The sequence below is a fragment of the Phymastichus coffea genome, unplaced genomic scaffold, assembly GCF_024137745.1.
Source record: "Phymastichus coffea isolate CEN01 unplaced genomic scaffold, Cenicafe_Pcof_1.1 PCOF00007, whole genome shotgun sequence".
In the NCBI taxonomy this organism is placed as follows: domain Eukaryota; kingdom Metazoa; phylum Arthropoda; class Insecta; order Hymenoptera; family Eulophidae; genus Phymastichus; species Phymastichus coffea.
The window spans coordinates 6,018,582-6,040,051 of NW_026706818.1; the positions used below are offsets into that span (position 1 = coordinate 6,018,582).

The 21,470-nt window shown below is 35.3% G+C and overlaps 1 protein-coding gene across 9 annotated transcripts in view; it reads right to left on the reverse strand.

Annotated features, from left to right (window-relative positions):
- Window positions 1–21,470, reverse strand: part of LOC131668951 (guanine nucleotide-binding protein G(o) subunit alpha) — an 853,882-nt gene that overhangs the window by 550,558 nt on the left and 281,854 nt on the right. The window lies entirely within an intron of this gene.

Here is a 21,470-nt window from a genome sequence, read left to right on the forward strand (position 1 = left end):
ATGGTTTGAATTGTGAAATATTCCATACTATTGCTAATAGTTCGAGTCGAATAGCAGAGTAATTACTTCCAGCAGGTGTGAGGGTACGTGAGATGTATGCTACATCGTGATCTTTCTCTTCGTCATCAAATTGAGAAAGCGACCCTCCGATTCCGATTTTGGATGCGTCAGTGGTAAGAAAAAATGTCCTGTCGCAATCCGGGTGTCTGAGCACTGGAAGTTCGCATAATTTATCACGGAGTATCTTGAAAGCTCTTTGTTTCTGTAATAGGCATAGTAAGTGGTTTAGCGATTTTAGCAAAATTTTCTATGAATCGTCTATAGTATCCCGCCAGGCATAGCCATTTTTTAATATTCTTTGGTGTGTGCGGGACCGGAAATTCTTTTACTGCGCGTAGTTTGTCGTTGCATGGGCGTAGTCCGTCTTTCTGTTATATATCCGAGATAATCAATTTCCGGGCGTAGAATTTTGCATTTCTTCGGATGAAGGAACAGATTCGCTTCGCGAAGCTGTTTCATTAATTCGATGATGCTCTCGCAGTGTTCGTCGAATGTTTTAGAATACGAGGTCTGTACGGAAAGTATCGGTTCTACATTTATATTATCGCGCCATGGTGTTCGAGCGACCTCTACCGGACAGAAACGTCAACAGTAAAGCCTCACGAATCTATTGGTTACTTACTGATACCTGTCGGACGTATAGTTCATGCGCAGCGTGTCTTTGTTTACAGTGCTTTTTTCGCGTTCGTCGGATTTTGATATTGTCAAAAATGATTAAAAAACAAGATCAACGAATTTGTATCAAATTTTGCTTTCAACTCGGAAAAAGAAAAACGAGTTCGGAAACTATTCAAATGATGCAAAAGGCCTTCGGAAGCGAGTGTATGAGCAAAACACGAATAAAAGAGGGGTATAAACGGTTCAAGGATGGTCGCACTTCTGTCGATAGTGATTCTCGTTCCGGCCGACCTTCGACGACAAAAACCGCAGATAATATTGAGCGGGTGCGACTTGCAATCGAACAAGATCGTCGTATGACTGTGCGAGAACTAGAAGAAGACCTTGGGATACCAAAAACTATCATTTCAGAAATTTTAACCAAAAATTTAGGAATGAAACGCGTGTGTGCGAAATTCATCCCAAAATTGCTCACAGCAGAGCAGAAGAACATTCGCTTAGAAATCGCTCTGGACAATTTGGAAATGGTCAATAATGATGATGATGTGCTTAGAAAAGTTATTACAGGTGATGAATCTTGGGTTTATGGTTATGATCCTGAAAACAAAACAACAATCTTCACAGTGGAAGCATTTTGAATCGCCAAGACCAAAAAAGCACGTCAAAGTCGGAGCTATGTTAAGTCAATGTTGATTATTTTTTTCGATTGTGAAGGTGTTGTACATTATGAATATGCATCAACAGGTTAGACAATCAATAAAGAATACTACGTTCAAATTTTAAAACGTTTGCGTGATGCAGTAAGAAGAAAACGGCCGCACTTCTGGGAAAGTGGTGACTAGCTTCTCCATCACGATAATGCACCAGCGCATTCAATCAATCTTGTGCAGCAGTTTTTGAGCAAACACAATATCACATTGCTTCGACAACCTCCATACAGTCCTGATATAGTCCCTTGTGACTTTTGGCTGTTTCCAAAACTAAAAAAACCACTCAGAGGACACCGATTCGATGACAAAACAACGGTTGAAAAACAATGCGACAAGTGTACTTAAGGCTATTCCTAAAAGTGAGTTCCAGGACTATTTTAAAAAGTGGAAACATCGATGGAACCGTGTTATTCAATCAAGTGAGGATTACTTTGAAGGATGCCACCCACCAAATGATAAAGAATAACGCTAGTACGAAAATATAAACGTGGGCCCGATACTTTCCGGACAGACCTCGTATACCCAAATATCATCGAAAAATGCTACTACATATTTTTAATCTCATACTAGTATATTTATAAGTGACAGAAAAACTGGTGTGCTAGTTTTCAGTCCAAGGGGCGAGTGATAAAACTGATATAGGCCTGACTCGCATTGGAATGCCGTTTTATGTCTGTGTTCCTTTTTAATGCTTATCTGATGATATGATGAATACATATCGAATGATGAGAATAGCTGTGCACCGGCCATCCGTTCAAATAAGTCGACAGATAAAGTGACTGGAAAACTATAATTCGGTATAACTTTATTTAGCGCGTGATAGTTAAATACGATGCTCGGCGGTTGCGGTTCGCCATCTGCCGTTTTCTTTTTGGGCATGGAAAAGACTGATGCGCAGTATGTGCTAGTTGATTTTACGATAATCCCTCTTTCTAATAATTCCTGTATTTGTTCACTTATAAATTTACTGATCTGCGGAGGGTGCCTAAACTGTCGGAGTCTGATTGGTACTTCGGAGGTAGTATAGATCTCGTGCTCGAGCTTGTCACCATTAACAAAAAATCTGTCACTGTAATTTTCGACGATTTCTTCAACCTTTGTCTGTTGATCTTGCTTGATATGGTCCAATGTAATCAATTGAAGTAACTGTTTGACACTTTCGTCACGATTGTTACTTTCTGGGTTAACAAGTAGTACTGTGCGGCGCGCTCTAGGTACTTTTCTCCTAATAATCGAGCAGGCTGTTAATAATGCATTTAATGCATTACTTACTATATTTGGTTTTTGTAAGTTACTTTGTGATTTAATAATTGGATTGAGATATCTATTTAGTATTTCGAGGAAGTATACGCGATCGCTATTAATTTCAGATTCTTTATTGTTTGATCAACTAATAATACTGTTAGTTAATTCTTGTATTAGTGGATAATCTGATTCTGATTTTTCTGATTTTTTAATCATTTCGGATGCGTTGTTTAAATGCCAGAATTGCATGCCAGAAGCTACAGATACAGAGTAAATTTGTTTTGAGTTTTCGGAAAAGTCGTTAACAGACAGGTTGAACAGATTTTCAGACTGTGATTTTTTTTGTGTTCCTCAAATTTTGTCTTCAGACAGCTGAAGTATATCCACTTTAGGAGTCAGTGTGTCATTCTGTTTTATGGCATCGTGACCATTTGTTTTTACATGAGTTTCGTATATAGGCCTGTTCATCCTCTGAGTTTCGACTGCTAGGTCCGGCAATTTTCCGCTAGGGCCATCGATCGAATACGACGATTTATCGTTAGGCTGTGCTTGCCCTTCGTTTGCAAGAGGTATTTTGCTGGGTGCCTGGTAAATTTTTTTTGCTATGGAAATAACTCCAATGTAACATAATTTATTCTCGGTGAGAATTGAGAAAAACAAGTCGTTAAGGGAGTATGGTGGGTACGTAGTTAGTCAGTTGAGAGAACGCCTCGACTTTATATTGACTCGCTTAGTACCAATCGTAAGTTTGGCAACGTCGCGCATATACTCCGCTCTAAACGCTCAACGTACGTCTGCTACCGCGTGTATTTATTATGCTTGCGGGCTAACCTATAAAAGGTAACCTGATGTTATACAGACTAAAAAAATGAGTAAGAAAAATAACTACTGTTATTTCGTAATAATTATTATTTATTTAATATAATAAATAAAATCTTTATTAAATTAATAAATGTGGAGTTTTTTATTAATATGATATAAAAATTTTTTTATTAACATGAACAGAATAATTTTTAATAAAAAAGTGAGCTTCGCTGTTCAGAAGTTCGTAGCGTCATTCCGAAATCCGCGCCTATACCGAGGCACATGGAGTACATGCGACGTTGCCACGTCGTCAATTCACTGACGAAAATCGTAAATTTACGATATAAATTAGTCAATATCTTTTGTTACAGGCTCTGATTGATAGTTTTGAAAGCACCCATGGATTCAGTATTTTTTTCTACGTCCCTCAGAATTTTTTCATAATTTTCTCATGTTTGAATATCTTTATAATAAAAAAAAACAGCGTTTTCCCATAAGATCACATGTTAATTTTAAACATTAATTTCTCGGGTTTGAAGCTCTGAAGGGTCACCAAACTTGAACCATAGCTTAAGTGAACCATAATACACATTGTGTCCAAATTACAAGCAATTCTCATTTTTAATAGTCTTAGCCACCGTACTCCCTTAATTTTTAAGAGATTCCTGGAGTAATCAATATGCGCTCTATACTTTCTTACTGATTCGCTTCCTATTACACTGTCTTCTAATTTAGGAAAATTTTCCGGAACTAGGTGAAAATCTAGTATAAAGTTATGAAAGGTTAATGAAATTTTTCCTACTGTCGTGATACCTTCTTGCGAGATCCATCGTAGTTCGAATCTTTCTAGAATATTTATGTGGACACCGTCTGGTTTGATTGAAATTTTTAGTAGTGAGACTGCTGCCCCGGTGTCTACGATGAAGCTACATTTTTATTTAGTTGTATTTATTTCAAGCTGTACTGTGGGTGACTGACTGTTAAGATGCAAAAGGATGATTTTTTGTGTCTGCGAAGTTTGAGATGCTGTATTTACATGGGTTCCCGGTCAGCGCCAAGTGTCTAAGAACCCTTGTCTTTTTTCGATTGTTGCAATTTTTGATTTCTGAGTTTTCGTTTTTCGCAATCATTCTTCCAGTGTCCCGCTTCTTTACAGTAATTGCAAATCCAGGAATTTGTTTGTTGCAATTTTTCTTTCAATTTTAAATTAGCTGGGGCGTTTGTTTTTACTTAATTTTGGGCGGTCTAATGTGGCTGCTGGTTGGAGCGGGGACTAGTGTTATTGTTAGCTGTCGTGCGAGGCTCTACCCACGGCTGCTGTTTGGGCTGCTGCCGTTGCTGTTGCATAGTTGCCTGAGTTCGATTTTGAATCTGCGGTATACGATACCAGCAGTCTTTAGCTGTATATTTTGGCTTATTGCAAATTTGGCAAATGCTACTATCCTCCGCTGTCATTAATCGAACCGGCTCTACTTTACGTTGGGTTATCGCTTTTACTGTTTCGGTTATTTCCTCAGGTTCCTGTACGTTGAATTCTCGTTCAATTTCTATTACTTTAGTAGTGACTGATTCTAAATGTTCGGCTTCCCCTATACGCGGCTTGATGACCCAAACTGCGGATGAAGAATTTTAAATTATCTTTTTCAAGTTGGCTTTTAAATCCAGCTTAGTTTCGATTTTCCCTTACTGATGTTTCAAAAAGTTCGTCAGCTACTGTTTTTACTCTATTAGAAAATGTGACTACATTCTCACCACGTTTTTGTTTTAAGGTTGTTAATTCGCCTGTTAATTAATTAAAAGTTTTTGCTGATCCGAATAGTAGGTCTAAAAATTTAATCATTTGTTCTACATTATCAAACGTTTTTCCTTGCAAGCTATAAAGTGCCTCACCGCTTAGTTTGATATTAATTAACTTGGCGATATAATTTTCATTGATTGTTGAGACTATGCTGCGTGCCTCTCGACAACCGTCAATAAATAAGTATAAAGATATGTTGAATCCATCGAATTGAGGTACAAAATTAACAGCATCTTTCAAGCTAAAATTTTTTATTGGTGATACTATGTTCTGTATGGAATTTATTAGTCCTGTTCTCAAAGTCCCCAGTGTATAATACGTGGTAAATGGGCTGCTTGCAAAATTAATTTTGTTTTTTGTGGCAAAATGTCGAGTTGGAGTGAAATTAACTTTTTCCGATTTATTATGAGTCATTTCTGGTGATTTGGAAGCGGATGATGTATTAGTCATAGACACGTTTGTAGTGAGCACGTTGTACGTGTCTGAATTTTCAGTTGCTGCTGTTTCGTAAGCTGTTCGATTTTCAATGAGTTCAAGTACTGGAATTTCAGTTTTATCTAATTTTAATTTTTCGAAGTTTATATCCGTATTAACGTTAAGGAGGAATGCTGGATTTTTATTTTTACTAATCATTTCAATGAGGATGTCGAATATTAAGTCATCTTTGCATAGAAAGTCCAATGGGTTTGTATCAATGTAGTCTTGTAAATTATATTTTAATCTTTGTAATTCCTCGACTCAGGTAATTTGTTTTCGGCTGGTGGATTTCTTTGATGTAGATATGCGAGATATTCTGCGAACGTAGGTTCCCTGTTTGTCGCAAAGTTTGGTTCTATTACGCTAATTTTTTTAATTAGTATTTTGAGTCTAATTAGTTTTCGTTCGTAAGGTGTTACGACCATTGTAAGTTTTTTGCGACAAGATCCTTATTACCAAGAATGAGGGGCTCCCAATTGTTATGCCTAGACGAGGAGACGTTATGGCTAGACGTAATAATGTTTAAAATACTGTCGCGTTGGTAAAAGTTGGATCTTAGTCAGGAGTTAAAAGGAGGTTGGTTAAAGGCATAGCGCCTTTATTATATGTAGTTTGTTTAGGTAGATAACTTAGTTTATTATCTTGTTAGGATTGGACTTCAGAAGATTTTATGAAAGAGTCTCAGGTGTTGCACTTGATTAACATTTATTGTTGAAAGACAAGTTTATAATGCTTAGCAGAGTATAATTCCAGTTCTGAGTAGCCAGGTAGCGAAACTTAGAAATAATACAATAATTAAATTACTGAGTTATTATTCTTTTACTGATGAAAATCAGTATAAGTACGAGTATGAGTATTAGCTTGAATATGAGCTATCGCGGATCTTGATCCAGCCTTTTTATACCATAGGCTGATGTGCCCTTAATATGCGGTGAGTAATATTCGCGGAAATAATATGGAAAACGTGCTTAGCCTAATCTATGTCGCTAGATAGATTTACAAATGTTCCCGAGACGGTTGATACGACTGGAAGTTAAATTACCGATACCCGATTAGTTACCATTACCCGTCATGTGTGTTCTCGTGACACTTAATTACTTATCATGGTTCGTGACGTACGTTTTCTTAGTATCGACGTGATATTACAGACATAATCAAAGATGCCACGAAAATGTTCGATTCCGGAGATCTCAAAAATGAATAGTTAGAGCTATATGGCCCTAAAGTTTTCGACCTGAATGATTAGGGATATTCCCCTTTCAATAATATGAAATTAATTTCCGTGTGTCCTAATCATAACGATAAATATGTAACCACGTGCACACATTAAAACGTCAAATGTATGAAATAATTTTACATAAATGGTTGCTACATGAATTGGGAAGAGAGAAATGAAATTATTGAAGAATTTCTATGAGTATTTTTTTAATAAATAACTTGTTGAATAAGATCTATTTTTATCAATAAAAAGAATTTCATTCATTAATTTCACAGATCTGAATGCTGGAGACTTTTGATATATTTATTATTTTGAAGTTGATTATGTTCTACAAAAAAAAAGAAAGACAAGTTTGTAAATAATTAGGAATATTTGTTTAATCTATATTACTTGATTTATGAGTAGTTATTTTATTTTCATTATTGTTCTAAATACAGTTTTTTGTTCTTAAATTGTACATTAAAAAATTAATTAACTTTCTCTATAAAATGTTAAACCACAAACACTTTTACTCTTTTGTAAATTGAATGAAAAACTTTCAATGTGATATTAGAATAGTCCTCTAAAATTTTGTTGAAAAAAAATACAGAAAATCATAAATTATTATAATTACACGATGTACGAGGTGTGATCAAAAAGTAAGGTGAATTTTTATTTTTCTCAAAAAATATTTATTTATTCATCAATTTTTATTTTATCTCCTTCAAAGTAATCCCCCTCGGATATAATGCACTTGTGCCAACGCTTTTTCCAATCCTCAAAGCATTTCAAAAAATCATTTTTTGTGATCTTGTTTAGTTCATCCTTCGATGCCGTCTTTATCTCCTCAATCGTGGCAAAACGCCGTCCTTTCATGGGCCTCTTCAGTTTTGGGAACAAGAAGAAGTCACAGGGGGCCAGATCTGGGGAATACGGTGCCTGTGGCATCGTTACTGTGTTGGTTTTAGCCAAAAATTCGCGCACAAGCAACGATGTGTGAGCAGGGGCGTTATCATGGTGCAAAAGCCAATTTTTATTTTTCCACAAGTTCGGACGTTTCTGGCGGATTGCTTTGCGCAAATTGCGCATAACTTGCAGGTAATATTCCTTATTTACTGTTCTACCCTGTGGCAAGAACTCATGATGCACCACGCCCCTGCAGTCAAAGAAAACTGTAAACAAAACCTTTACATTTGATCGAACTTGGCGTGCTTTTTTTGGTCTTGGTGATCCAGAATGCCTCCACTGGGACGATTGAGTCTTAGTCTCGACGTCGTAACCGTATACCCATGTTTCGTCACCTGTTATAACCCTGTTGAGTAAATCTGGATCATCGTTGACGTCATTCAGTAGCTCTTGGGCGATGCTCATGCGACGTTTCTTTTGGTCGAAATTGAGCAATTTCGGAACAAACTTCGCTGACACACGTCTCATGTCTAAAACACTCGTCAAAATTGATTCGCACGAAGCAAATGAGATGCCAATATCATCAGCAATTTCTCTAATGGTAATTCGACGATTTCCCAACACTATTTTCTTCACTTCTTCAACATTCTCATCAGTTGTTGATGTGCTGGGGCGTCCAGAACGAGGTTCGTCGTCGGTGTCTTCTCGGCCTTCTTGGAAGAGTTTATACCACTTGTAAACATTTTTTTGGCTTAAAGTAGACTCGCCGTATGCCACTTTCAGCATTTCAAGTGTTTTGGAACATTTGATTCCATTTTTCACACAAAATTTAATGCAAACTCTTTGATCCATGTTTTTAGACAGCAGCAAATCGTGGAGCACGCAAAACACTTCTAACCTTGATGCCTCTCACAAACAAACCAAACATACTACAAAGCTGAAATTTGGAACGTATATTCTAGACGAGTGTACCGACATAACCAAATAGAAAAGTCGAAGATCGAACGGACGTAGCCCGCTAAATTTCAAAATTCACCTTACTTTTTGATCACACCTCGTATTAATAGGTGTGCTCGAGCAACGACTTCACAATCATTTTATAAAAAGGATGAGTGCTGATAGGTAATTAAGGAGCAGTGGAATGAGAGAGACAGACAGAGCCGGTCGACAAAGACAGCCGCCCAATCACAAGTAAACGAAAAAATCTTCATGAAATTCATAAAAAAAAATCTCAAAAAAATTATTCTCAAGAATATTCACAAAACTTTCTCTTGGAAATACATGGGAAAATCCTCAGAAAATTCTTCATGAAAGTGATCCAAATAGTTTTCAAAAAAATTCTTAAAAAAAAGCTTAGAAAGAGAGAAAACGCTGCGAGAAGTAGCTAAGGCAAAACAATGTAACTAGTTATACCGAATTCTAATCACAAGCAAAACAATTGTAAAGTAGCATCAGAAAAACAGTATGCCAATCCGAACGATACAGAGAGAGAAAGAGAGAGTGAGAGAGAGCAATCGACCTAGCACTTACAGGTAGTACGTACAAAAAAATTTTGCGAGAACATTATCGAGGACTTTTTAGAGGGCGTTTTTAAGACTTAATAAACACTCTTCGGAGAACTATTTCGATAACTTATCCTAGGTCTCCTTCGAGGACTTTTTAGAAGTCATTTCCGAGGATTTTTTTGAGCAAATCTTTCTAGAAATATTCGAGGACTTTGTTGAGGACTCTACCGAATACTTTTTATGGACTTTTATGAGGAGTTTTTAGAGAATTTTTCTCATGAAATTTTTTGAAGACATTTTCTAGAAATATTTTGATGACTTTTCCGAGGTCTTTTCGAGGAATTTTCCGGGGTCTTATTCGAGGAGTTTATTGAGAACTTTTTCAAGGAAATTTTCGAGGACTATTTGAAGAATTATTTCTAAGACTTTTGCGAGAACTTATCCGAGGACTTTGTTGAGAACTTTATCGAGAACTTTTTGATAATTTTTCGAGGACTTTTTGGATAACTTTTCTGAGGTCTTCTCCGAGGAAGTTTTAGAGGATTTTTTTGAGGACTTTTCCGTGGTTTATCCAGAGAAATTTTTAGAAGATTTTTTCGATGACAATTTGTAGGATTTTTTGGAGGATTTATTCTAGTATTTGTAGGTGGTCTATTCCGAGGATTTTTTTGACGACTTTTACGAGGATTTTTTTGGAGGACTTTTCTGAGGTATTTTTGGAGGATTTTTCCTTGTCGTTCAGACGTGAAAACAAAGCAGATTTTGTCCCAGCAATTAAAAATGAGTTTTCAAATTAAAATATTCAATACTAAGATTGCAACGGTGCAAAATCATCCACGCACTTGCGGTCGAATCATCGGGCTTGAAATCGATGGTATCAGAATAATATCGATATATTGTATGATTTTTCAGACACTATTATAAAATTATATTTACGCGGAGACCTATTAATGTCCATACAATATACTAATATCCTCAATTATCAGCCAATATATCGTACCCTTCTTTCAAAAACGCTGAACGCATCACGGTTAGAGCGCTACGCGGTATGTACAAGTTAATTAATGTAGAAAAGGTCAGCATTAATTCTATTATTCGTGCAAAAAATGTTGCTTACTTATTGTTACTTTCTATTATATCAATTTCGAATCACCTTTCTTCCAAATTTCGCTTCCACTTTCTTTCTATTACGAGTACATCTAACGTTTCTTGTTGGCACTATACTATATTGTCTTAAGTCACTTTCCATAACACCAAACTAAACTAATTTTCCGCTATGATCACAGAAAATATTATTGTTAACTAACAGCTTTAATATGAGTAATTTGGTTATTACAAAAAATCAGCTGCTAACACATCGATTTGTTATTAGAATAATACATCATATAATGATTTTTAAAAAATAGCGAAGTAAATTATTTTTGTAGTAAAGTTAGATATGAAGTAGCACCTAAACCATTCGCGAATGTCTTTTTTTATTCAATTTAAAATTGAAAAATTTAATAATTCATTGAGAATAATCATTTGATTAATGAGTAGTTTCAAATATTCATATTACAAATTCGAATTTCATTATTGTTTACTATTTTTCGGTATCAGAAACTATGATTCTTTTAATGAAAGCTGTCACAGGAATTTTTTCAAATCAAAACAAGCATAAATTAATAGAACAGCTATAGTAAACCACTTTAAAAGGCCAGGAGCCTTTAGTAGATTGGGTGTTACTAGCGTTATTCAATGAAATGCTAAATAGTTTTGTAAAATTGTGAATATTTTATGTGAAGAATATCGATTAATCTACTTAATGTTAATAAAAAATATTTTACATTATAAATTTATTAATATTCTTATTTAACGAGTCTCCCGTAGATATCCATAGTACATTAAAATATGTATATGGTAATTGTAAGAAATAAGCTATTTCTTACATACGTTGTTTGAGCCATCAATAATTAAAATGTATCATCGATAAATTTTAATTCTTAACTATTGAGCGTATGGTTTTCTGTGAACGTTCTTTAAGGAGAAAAAATAAATAAAGATAATTTGCATGTTTTCATACTTTTTTATGCACAATTAAATTTTTTATATTTAACCTTTAGCATTTGATATTAATTAGATGATATTTAATTTAAAATATATAAGTTATCTACATTTGTTAAATACTATTTTCTAGGCCAACTAATTTTGACTTATAAAGCCGTGCCGTATCGACCGCTGCTACGGTTGCCAGAGCCGAGTGGAGGGGATAATAGTAAATGAGGAGAAAATCTGCACTCGACCAAAGCGATACTCTGATTGGTCTAAATCATTAATTGTATAACTTATAACGGGGGAGGTTATCTGAAAAAATCGGAAATTTATTTAAGAACAAACTCCCACTATGCAGAGCTAACCGCCGCTCCGTTAAACACGTATAGTTGTACGTATATTCGCCTTTACGTCAGATGATTTCGCTGAAGTGTTTTCTATCCAACGGAGTTGAACTCACCTTAAGTAACTTAACTTGTGACCCTCGATGTATCTTAGGCGTGGGAGGACTTTACACCTAATTCGCTGAATCCCCTAGATGTAATTGGATTAAAACCTAAGCTTTTACAAATCGCTCAAGCTAATGGTAAATTAAATGACGTAATCGGCGAATAAAATTGACTAACTTTAATTAGTAAAAATAGTCTTTTATGGGCCGAAAGACTAACGCACACGAATAGGATATTACAATGAATGATTATTCGGTGACCCGCGTAAAAATGAAAATGTTGCTCCCAAATTTGGCCCAAGATTATGTTGCCGAGACATGGCAAAACTTTGCTAATAAGACTTCCCCAAACTTCGAGTGCACAGCACTTCGAGAAATCAAAGTATGGGGAAACTATACTCAAACTTTGGAAAAGTTTGGGCAAAATTTTAATCAACTTCCGCTAAAGTTTCCAACCAGAAAACCCACTGTTCATCATTCGATCACGGTTGTGGTAAGTTTGGATAAGTTTACGAAAGTTTCTAGTTTAATTCCAGGAACTTTTGTCAAACTTTCTTTGCCAAAATTGGTTTTTATATTTAGTATGGCAAAAGTTGCTCCCAATTTCGAGGTATGAGAAAAACACTTTATTTGCACAAGTTTCTAAACATTTTGTAGAAGTTTTGCGTATGTTTGGAAATTTATTTTACAACAATGCATCAAGGTAAAACAACTTTTATCAACATTTCGCAAAGTTCATAAGAATATTTTTGTTCATCAACCGTGTATGAAAAAAATATAAAAACTTTTGAAATACTTCATTAATATTTCGATTATATTTGGAAAAAATCTCGGAAATACAACAACGTTCTAGAAAATTTCGCATATGCTTGTAAGCACGATGTGATATTCTAAGAAATGAATTAGAGCTTTGACAACGTTACGGTTCACGAGAAAAGAAGTTGAAAAAAATATTTTGATACATCGAGTGCTAACGAAAAGTTTTTGCAACTTTTGCCTAACTGAGCTGAAAGCTGCCAAATTGTTTAATACCGTTGTTCAAAAACTAGCCTGACTTATCAAGCGGCTAATATTCTTCTGTTGTGAGAAAATAAAATATAATAAAAAAATAAGTGTAATGATACTTCGTATGTGAACTTACAATGAAAATACAATTAATACGTTGTCGATTTTTAATTAGCATCAGAGTGTGTAGTGTAGAAGAGAGAACCCTCTGTCACTGTTCGTTTCAGACACTTACCTCACACTAGTATGCACGTATGCTTGCAAGAATACGTGCATACTAGTGCATACACAAATTCCACAGATGATGCTCGTGTAAGTAATTATTGTAAACTCCGTAGAGCTAACCTACAATCGAAAACTAGAGATCAGCAATGACGGTATACTCTTAAAATTCGAGCAAATGATTGTTGAAATACATATATTAGCGAGTATATCAGATCGACAAGCATGCAGACTCATTTAGGAATGTTACACGTGTCACATACACACGTGTGCGCACGCTCTCACATATACATGTGCACGCATACAACACACTCGATGTTTCTCTCTCTTACTTTTTGACCCTTACCGTGTATAGACCGATAGCGTAACCATTTCTCTACACTCCACGTTAAGAATAGCATAGAATAAGATAGAATAGCTAAATTAGTATAACAATTATTTCTTAGGCTTTTTGGGCGCGCGGGGTCTTCCACGTTTCATTCGCTTTCCGTTGTCAGCAGTTTCTTTCAGAGAGTCTTCTGAAATCGACTCGTCTTCTTCTAGTTCCTTCAGTTTTGCTATGATTTCTTTTCTCATCTTTTCTTTCTCTTCAGCTTCTTTCTTTTTCTTGTCCACTTTTTCATTATTTTCCGCTTCGCTGTTTACCATTTCATTTTTGTTGTTTGCTTTCGATGTATTCTGTGAGCTACTAGGTTTATTTTTTGCACACTCATTTTCATCATTGAAACTCAAGTCTTGTAGGAACCCCTTATCTTTCTTCAAATTCTTCACAATGCCCTCTGAACCATCACCTTTCCCGTCGACTACTTGGACTTTGCTGATGATTTGATTTTCAGCTTTCTCAGTCACTTCGTCATCAATCTTCTGTACTTTCTGTTTCCCTATTTCTTTTTCAACTGTCTTAGTTTCAACAAATGTCGTAATAGAAGCAGCTGTAGATACTTTTGCATTATCCTCTGTGCTGGTCGACGACGACTCCGATCTTTTTTTTTTCGACGATCTAGAAGAATTTTCTTTCTTAATAGCCTTTTGATCACCGCTGTTTCTCAGTATAGCACAGAGCTGCGTTAAAACTTCTCTGTACTCATCTCTATCAATTTTATATCTCGATCTGGAGGCATTATCGTTGATGTACTCTGAAATGTGAAAAAGCGCGTCATTAGGTAAATAAATCACAAACATTAGACAAATTATGAGTCACAACTTACGATGGACGCCATCAAATATATGAATCGGAATAGCCTCCCAATTTCCTTTTCCAATGACGGAGCTCTGTCTAAGGACGTTATCACTCATAATCGCTCTCATTAGCCGTCTCGCTAATTCTCTGGATTTTTTTTCGTAATCCTTGTGCAGCTTGTTTCGCTGCTTCTCGCTGATCAAAATCCCAAATCCCTCGTAAAGCTCAATCTGGAAAAAAGAAACACGTAAATCAAAAATTTGTTAAAGCTTTCTTTACTAATTCATTACAAGAAAATACGTACGATATCGGTTTTAGAGGCATTCATAGACGCCAATTTTGAGATGTTGATCTTCTTACATAAAGCTAAAATCAGTGCAAGCGTTTGTATATCTTCTTTAGGTACTGCGTTGAAAGAAAACAAGAATAAACTATTGTCATGTAAATAACTTATAATGACTAATAGAATAGTAGTAATTAAATATAGTTATTACTCGGTGGTAAATTTTTGCAGAAACAGGGTGCAGATTTCTTCGAGTTCTCTGCGAAACAGGTGGTAGTAGTGATATCAGTGCTGGTGCCGCCGTTTGAGTTGGTCGGAACTCTTTGAGGCTGCTGATTCGATGACTTTTCGGGTATTTTGTCTTCGTTTACATCGGATACATCATCTTTGTTTGAATTTACTGACTTTTTCAAAACTCCCTTAGTCTGTTGACGCCTCGGTAGATGCGGTGACTGTTTGAGTTGTTCATTTCCGCTTGCCTCAGACTCAGTATCTTCGGACTTTTCGGCTCTGGACTGACTGTTGCCAGACTCGTTTTTTTCATCCCTTGAACGAATTCAAAATTTTTTAGAAAAAAACAATATTCAGCAAAAATATGAAAATGCACAAAAAAATAAAGCATGAATCTAAATTACAGTAACTTCAAAGTCTCCTCTTTCATTTTGAAAGCTCACGCGCGACTCTTACACGAGACGAACTATACCTGTTTCATTTAACATAACCCCTACCCTACTAATAAATATTTTGAAAATACTACGTAGTAAATGTACATTCTCTTGTATATAAAACAATAATACAAAGCAATAATTTAGCAATGAATGTTGTACATAATACGAAAAAATGTGTATGTCAATAAAACCGTCATTAAATATTTCCTGAATTGTTATCATGAATAGACGTAAACCTATAATTCTCAGCGGCAAAAGTCGAAGAAAGTAAATAGATCAGAGCGCGGAGCCCTTTCCGTTGAGGCTGCAGTACGCAGACGATGCTTCGTGAATTATCGAAATAAGTGCGTGCGCGTATAGCATTTCGAACCACTCGGCGGGAATGTTGAAATAATTTAAGCGAATTAAATCATCTATTTATGCACTGATATGATCGACTCATTGCACTTTTTTTCTCTATCTATTTTTGCTCCGATATGATCGCGCTCGCTTTCGTGATACATGCACATTACTAAATTCAAATTTTCACGAAAAAAAAATGTAATTGTCTGAGGTAAAGTATAAAGAACGTAAGATAATACAAATGAAATTGTTATTGTGAAAAGGTTTGTTTAAGGTTAAGTATTTTGATAAAACTATTATCCGATGAATTTTACCGGTGTCTAGAATTAATCAATAACTAACTCTGTCGATGATTCCTCTGACGATGCAAAAACCGGTTTTGACGCCAACAGCTTGTCATTTTCCCTTTTCTCCGTAACTTTTCGCAAAGCATTTTCCTTCTTCTCTTTCATCTTTTCTTCACGTTTTGTCAGTAGCAGCTCTTTTGACACAGTAGTTCGCTTCGCCGGCGGTATTATTTCGCCGCTAGTTGTCACATCCAGTGAATTCAAATAATCCTCGCTTTCTAATAAAACAACGTACAATTAGAAAAATACTCAAGGGTATTAAATTCATCGATTTTTCAAAGTATTTCATTTATATATACGTGAAAAGAAAAATAAAAAAAAAATTGAATAGGAAAAATACATGACGATATAAATTTGTCTATTCATCGAAGTACTTCATCTACGTATTAGTAAGAAAATCTTGAACTTTAATTTTACACAATAACCTTACATGGTAACTTACCACTTTTATGAAGAACTGTCACTTCATACCACTTTGTTCCCCCACTGCACCTTCTTGACTTGATCTCTGCCTTCCCGTATCTTGTCAACGCCAACTACACCGATTTCTTTACTTTTTTCGTACAAAATCAAAGCGTACATTATTGCGGCTCGTTGCTCCGGCAGGTTATGCTTGAATAATTTTCAGTTATCAACTGAAGTGAGTCGTTACCAGTGTGATGAATAAACATTCCATGAAACATTCGAAAGTATAAAAAAAATCCAAAGGTTCAAATGCTTGAAATGTCTTTTTGGTTATGTAAAATATGACATCGTCAAACATGAAACGCAAAAAACAAGATTTTCAAAGTTATTCACGAGCGTCAAGATATCGTATAATTAGGAATTCAAGAATTTTAAACGATGATTCGTCAAACTCGTCTTCCGAAAGTGAAAGCAGTACCAATGATTCAAGTAGCAGTGGCAACAGCAACTGCCGCGCCAACCGAGGCACTTTTGCGATAAATTTGACGGAACATTCCTCCGGTTCGGATTTAGAACAAAATATTATTTTAAACTCATACATTTTTTTTAAACTGCTATGAAAATCTGTTCCACATTGAATTTAAACACGATCCGATCGTTGTTGTGCGGCACGTAACTCACATCTTCGAGCGCGCACGGCGTATTTGATACGTGACTTTTTTTTTACCTTTTTCAAAAAAAAAAATCATAAAACGTAGTCAGTAGTCATTGTTCAATTTTTTGGTGCATTACGATAAAACTAAGATTTTACACGTTATCACGTAAATTTAAGGTGCATTTGTTTTTAATACAATCAGTTTATCTTACACATTTGGATTTATCTTTGAAAAGGAATATTTTAATATTACTGTAAATTTAGTGAACTTGTAGTGAGGTCGCCAAGTCAGTTAAATTTACAATGTATGAATAGTATCTACAAACCGTCATAGATATATTTTTTTCTTAGATATCACCTCAGATGGAAGCAACAATAATGAGCTAGAAAACTACGGAGTGGACGATCGTGCTCAAGAAAACCATCAAGTGCTATATAGTAAGTTTATTTACAATCATGAACGTCGCAGTCTAAACAATAGAAAACATTAGTGAAACCGCAAGAAATTTGGAAAGTATTTGATGACAGGTAGGACTTTAATTTTAATATTATGGTTCTCGTGGATATATAAGGTTCTTTTTTATAACTATAGTGACTATAGTCGCGTAGAAAGATGCAGTCACATACACATAATATAACCCACACTCTTACGACATTCTCACTCAAGACATTGTTACGCTTGGATTATTACTTACAAAAATATGACAACACTCGTTACAATATTTATTTTTTTTATAAATTCGACCTCGTGCAATAAGAAGGTTACAATCAATCGTTGTTTTTGGCAAAACATACTAACAGTAAAACAGCCCCCTGGTGGCTCAGTGAATAAAACATTTGCCTTCCACGCGCTAGGCCGGGGTTCGATTCCCGGGTGGAGCACAAGAGAATTTTTTCACGAGAAAAAAATTGCCTCACACCAGCAACCTGGGTGGCTATAGGTTATTTTGTCTGATCCGATTCGTATTGTAAATAATATTTAACAAGTGACGTGAACTGTCATACCTGCTTGGTGATTTGCAATCATCGTAATGTAATGTGAAATTTTATTAGATGCTGTCGGAGGAGAACAAGGCTATTCTGGAGCCTCGACTGATAGTGCGAACTCAAACTACTTGAGTGGTAGTGAATCTTTATCAAGAACCGAAGGTCTTATATCGTCGAGTGATGATTCATCAAACGAAAGCTCGAGTGATGAAAGCATCGACGAACTAATGGAAGATGCGAATATTCCCTTGTATACCGGTGCCCCTATTACGGTTGGCGAAAGCGTAATTTCTATTTTAAAACTTACGACGCATTTTACAATTACAAGCGTTTTACTATCACATATATTAGATTTAATATCAATTTATTGTATAGAACCTAACAATTGCGTTACATCTATTTATAAGTTGAAGAAGTTCTTTGCGAATATAAATTCCCCTTTAATTCGTCATTACTACTCCACTATATGTAAAGCGCCAGTGAGAGAAGATATCTGTCCTACATGTAACAATGGCGATCATTATTTTTTGCAAGTCCCGATTATACCATAATTAGCATCGTTTTTAAAAAGAGATGAATTTAGAGAAAACTTGAACTATAGATTCGAACGACGAAAAGAAAATCCTAATAATTACGAGGACGTATACGATGGGTCAATCTATAATTCGTTGCCTGCCGATTTTTTGAACGGACGAAATAGTATAACATTTACTTGGAACATCGATGGTGTCAACCTATTCAATTCATCGAAATTCTGCATTTGGCCATTTTTCTTTTCGATCAACAATCTACCGTACAAGTATCGGGTGAAAAAAGAAAATATTTTACTAGCCGGATTGTGGTTCGGTACTGCAAAACCATCTCCAAATATGTTTATGAATTCGTTTAAAGAAGAGCTCACAAAATTATACCGTGGAGTTGATTTCGAAATTCCTAATACGCAAGAACCGATGCGCATACGAGCACTGCTTATTTGTGGCACATGTGATTTATGCGCCAAAGCATTATTTCTTAATGTAAAACAATTTAATGCAAGGTTTGAATGTCCAAGTTGTAAAATAAGAACTATGCGGGAAGGAAATACAATGGTTTATCCGTTTGTTGATTTTGATCAGCTAGAGCTACGAACTACTGAAGATTCAATGCGACTCGCAGAAGAAGCTCACGAAAACGACGAGGAAACGTTCGGCGTCAAGGGTCCCACAACACTCAGTCGCATAGCTTATAACTATGTGGATTCGACGGCGAATGATAAGATGCACTGCGTTTCCGGGCATGTAAAAAAGTTGCTATCATATTGGTTTGATGCCGAATATCGAGTCCATGGATTTTCTTTATATGCATACGTGGATTTAATTGATGCTAGAATAAAAGCTCTAATACTCCCATCGTTTGTTCCAAGACTGCCGAGAAAAATATCAGAACATGCACATTTCAAGGTAACAGAAGTAGAAATTTTTCTACTAGTTTACAGTTTGTCTGTACTCAAAGATATTATGGCACCTGATTACTTCGAGCATCACACATTGTTAGTGCACGGCATCACTAATTATAACAGCTCAAGTATTTCAGAAGATATGGTTGATGAGGCATTCAGAGCAATGGAAGAGTACGGAGCCCGATTCGAATATTTCTATGGGCTGAGGTATATGACCTGCAATTTGCATATTTTTCGACACATGGCCAACGAAGTAATGAAATTCGGACCTATATATGTCATGAGCTGTTATCCATTTGAAAATTTAAATGGAATTTTGAAGAGCTACGTGCACGGATCTCGCCATCCTGGATTACAAATATGTTCCGCAGTGTCGACATTTACAAGTCTAGCTGAAATTAAAGATAAGTTTGTAAGGCCTAATAGTGTAGCTTGGCGGTTTTGCAGAAGAGTGGAAAAGTGCGGGACATTGACGTACAAAACAAAACACATTATTAACAGAATTTATGCCGTTGGATCCATTAAGAAAACGGATAACATGCCCGAATTAATTTTTAATGCTTTATTTCATCTTTTGGATGAAATCGATTTGTCAAAGTGCCATATTTTCCATAGATTACTAAAAGACGGCTTATATTATGAAACAGAACTCTACGTAAAAAATAAGAAAACCAACTCAACATTAGTCAACTACAGATATAACAATCATGATTATTTCGGGATTCTACATTGTTTTGTAACATTGTGTGCGTGTGAGTGTGAAAGGCAATGCGATGAGTGCAACGATGACTAAAACGTATGTTATTATAAATCAATGTGATATTCAACCAGCTTTTATATGTAACATAGTCAATAATTACATTCCTACTATTTATACATGCGTAAAATTAGAAAATCAATTGTTGGCGCTTGGTGTAACAGCGATACTGCACATTTGTTACTTTTTCAAAGTAGACGATGTATTTTATATTACTGTACCAAACAATTTTAATGAAGAAGTTGTCAATTGAATAAGAAATAATTCATGTTAAATATTATTGTACTGTTGTCCACAATTTACATAATTAATTATAACGATTTCCGACTGAGAGTTGAGTTTAGCGATAAAGCGAATCAGTTGAGAAAATAATCTAAACTGTACAAATCAATTCTTCGCCATTTATATACAACAAAAAACTTTAATTTTTAATTGTCTTTTGATTTGTAGAGCAAGAATGTCAACAAGATGTAAAAGGTAATTAATAATATTATCAATAATTTAATAAAAAATAAAAATGGAATTTTTCACCTGATTTTGCCTATTTTTATTTTAAAATATTTTTCAACTTCTGGAAAATTTGTCATAATATTTCGAAACTTTGCTAAAGTTCTAAGTCATCTTTCAGACCAATATCACAAATTGGTTTCTAAATATGCTTGAAGCATTTCTCAAACGTTTGCAAACTTGTTGAAACTTTATTGTATTTCCGAGGTATTTTCCAGGTATACGCGAAATATTAATGAAGTATTTCAAAAGTTTTTATATTTTTTTGATACACGCTTGATGAACAAAAATATTCTTATGAACTTTGCGAAAAGTTGATAAAAGTTGTTTTACCTTGATGCATTGTTGTAAAATAAATTTCCAAACATACGCAAAACTTCTACAAAATGTTTAGAAACTTGTGCAAATAAAATGTTTTTCTCAAACTTACCTGCGAAATTGGGGGCAACATTTGCCATACTTAAAATAAAAACCAATTTTGGCAAAGAAAGTTTGACAAAAGTTCCTGGAAGTAAACTAGAAACTTTCGTAAACTTATCCAAACTTACCACAACCGTGATCGAATGATGAACAGTGGGTTTTCTGGTTGGAAACTTTAGCGGAAGTTGATTAAAATTTTGCCCAAACTTTTCCAAAGTTTGAGTATAGTTTCCCCAAACTTTGATTTCTCGAAGTGCTGTGCACTCGAAGTTTGGGAAAGTCTTATTAGCAAAGTTTTGTCATGTCTCGGCAACATAAACTTGGGCCAAATTTGGCAGCAACATTTTCATTTTTACGCGGGGAGAGAGAGAGAGAGAGAGAGAGATAGAGAGAGAAGATTCGAAATTTACTGTGAACTAACGCTCCATGCGAATACAAAGAAATCGCTATCACG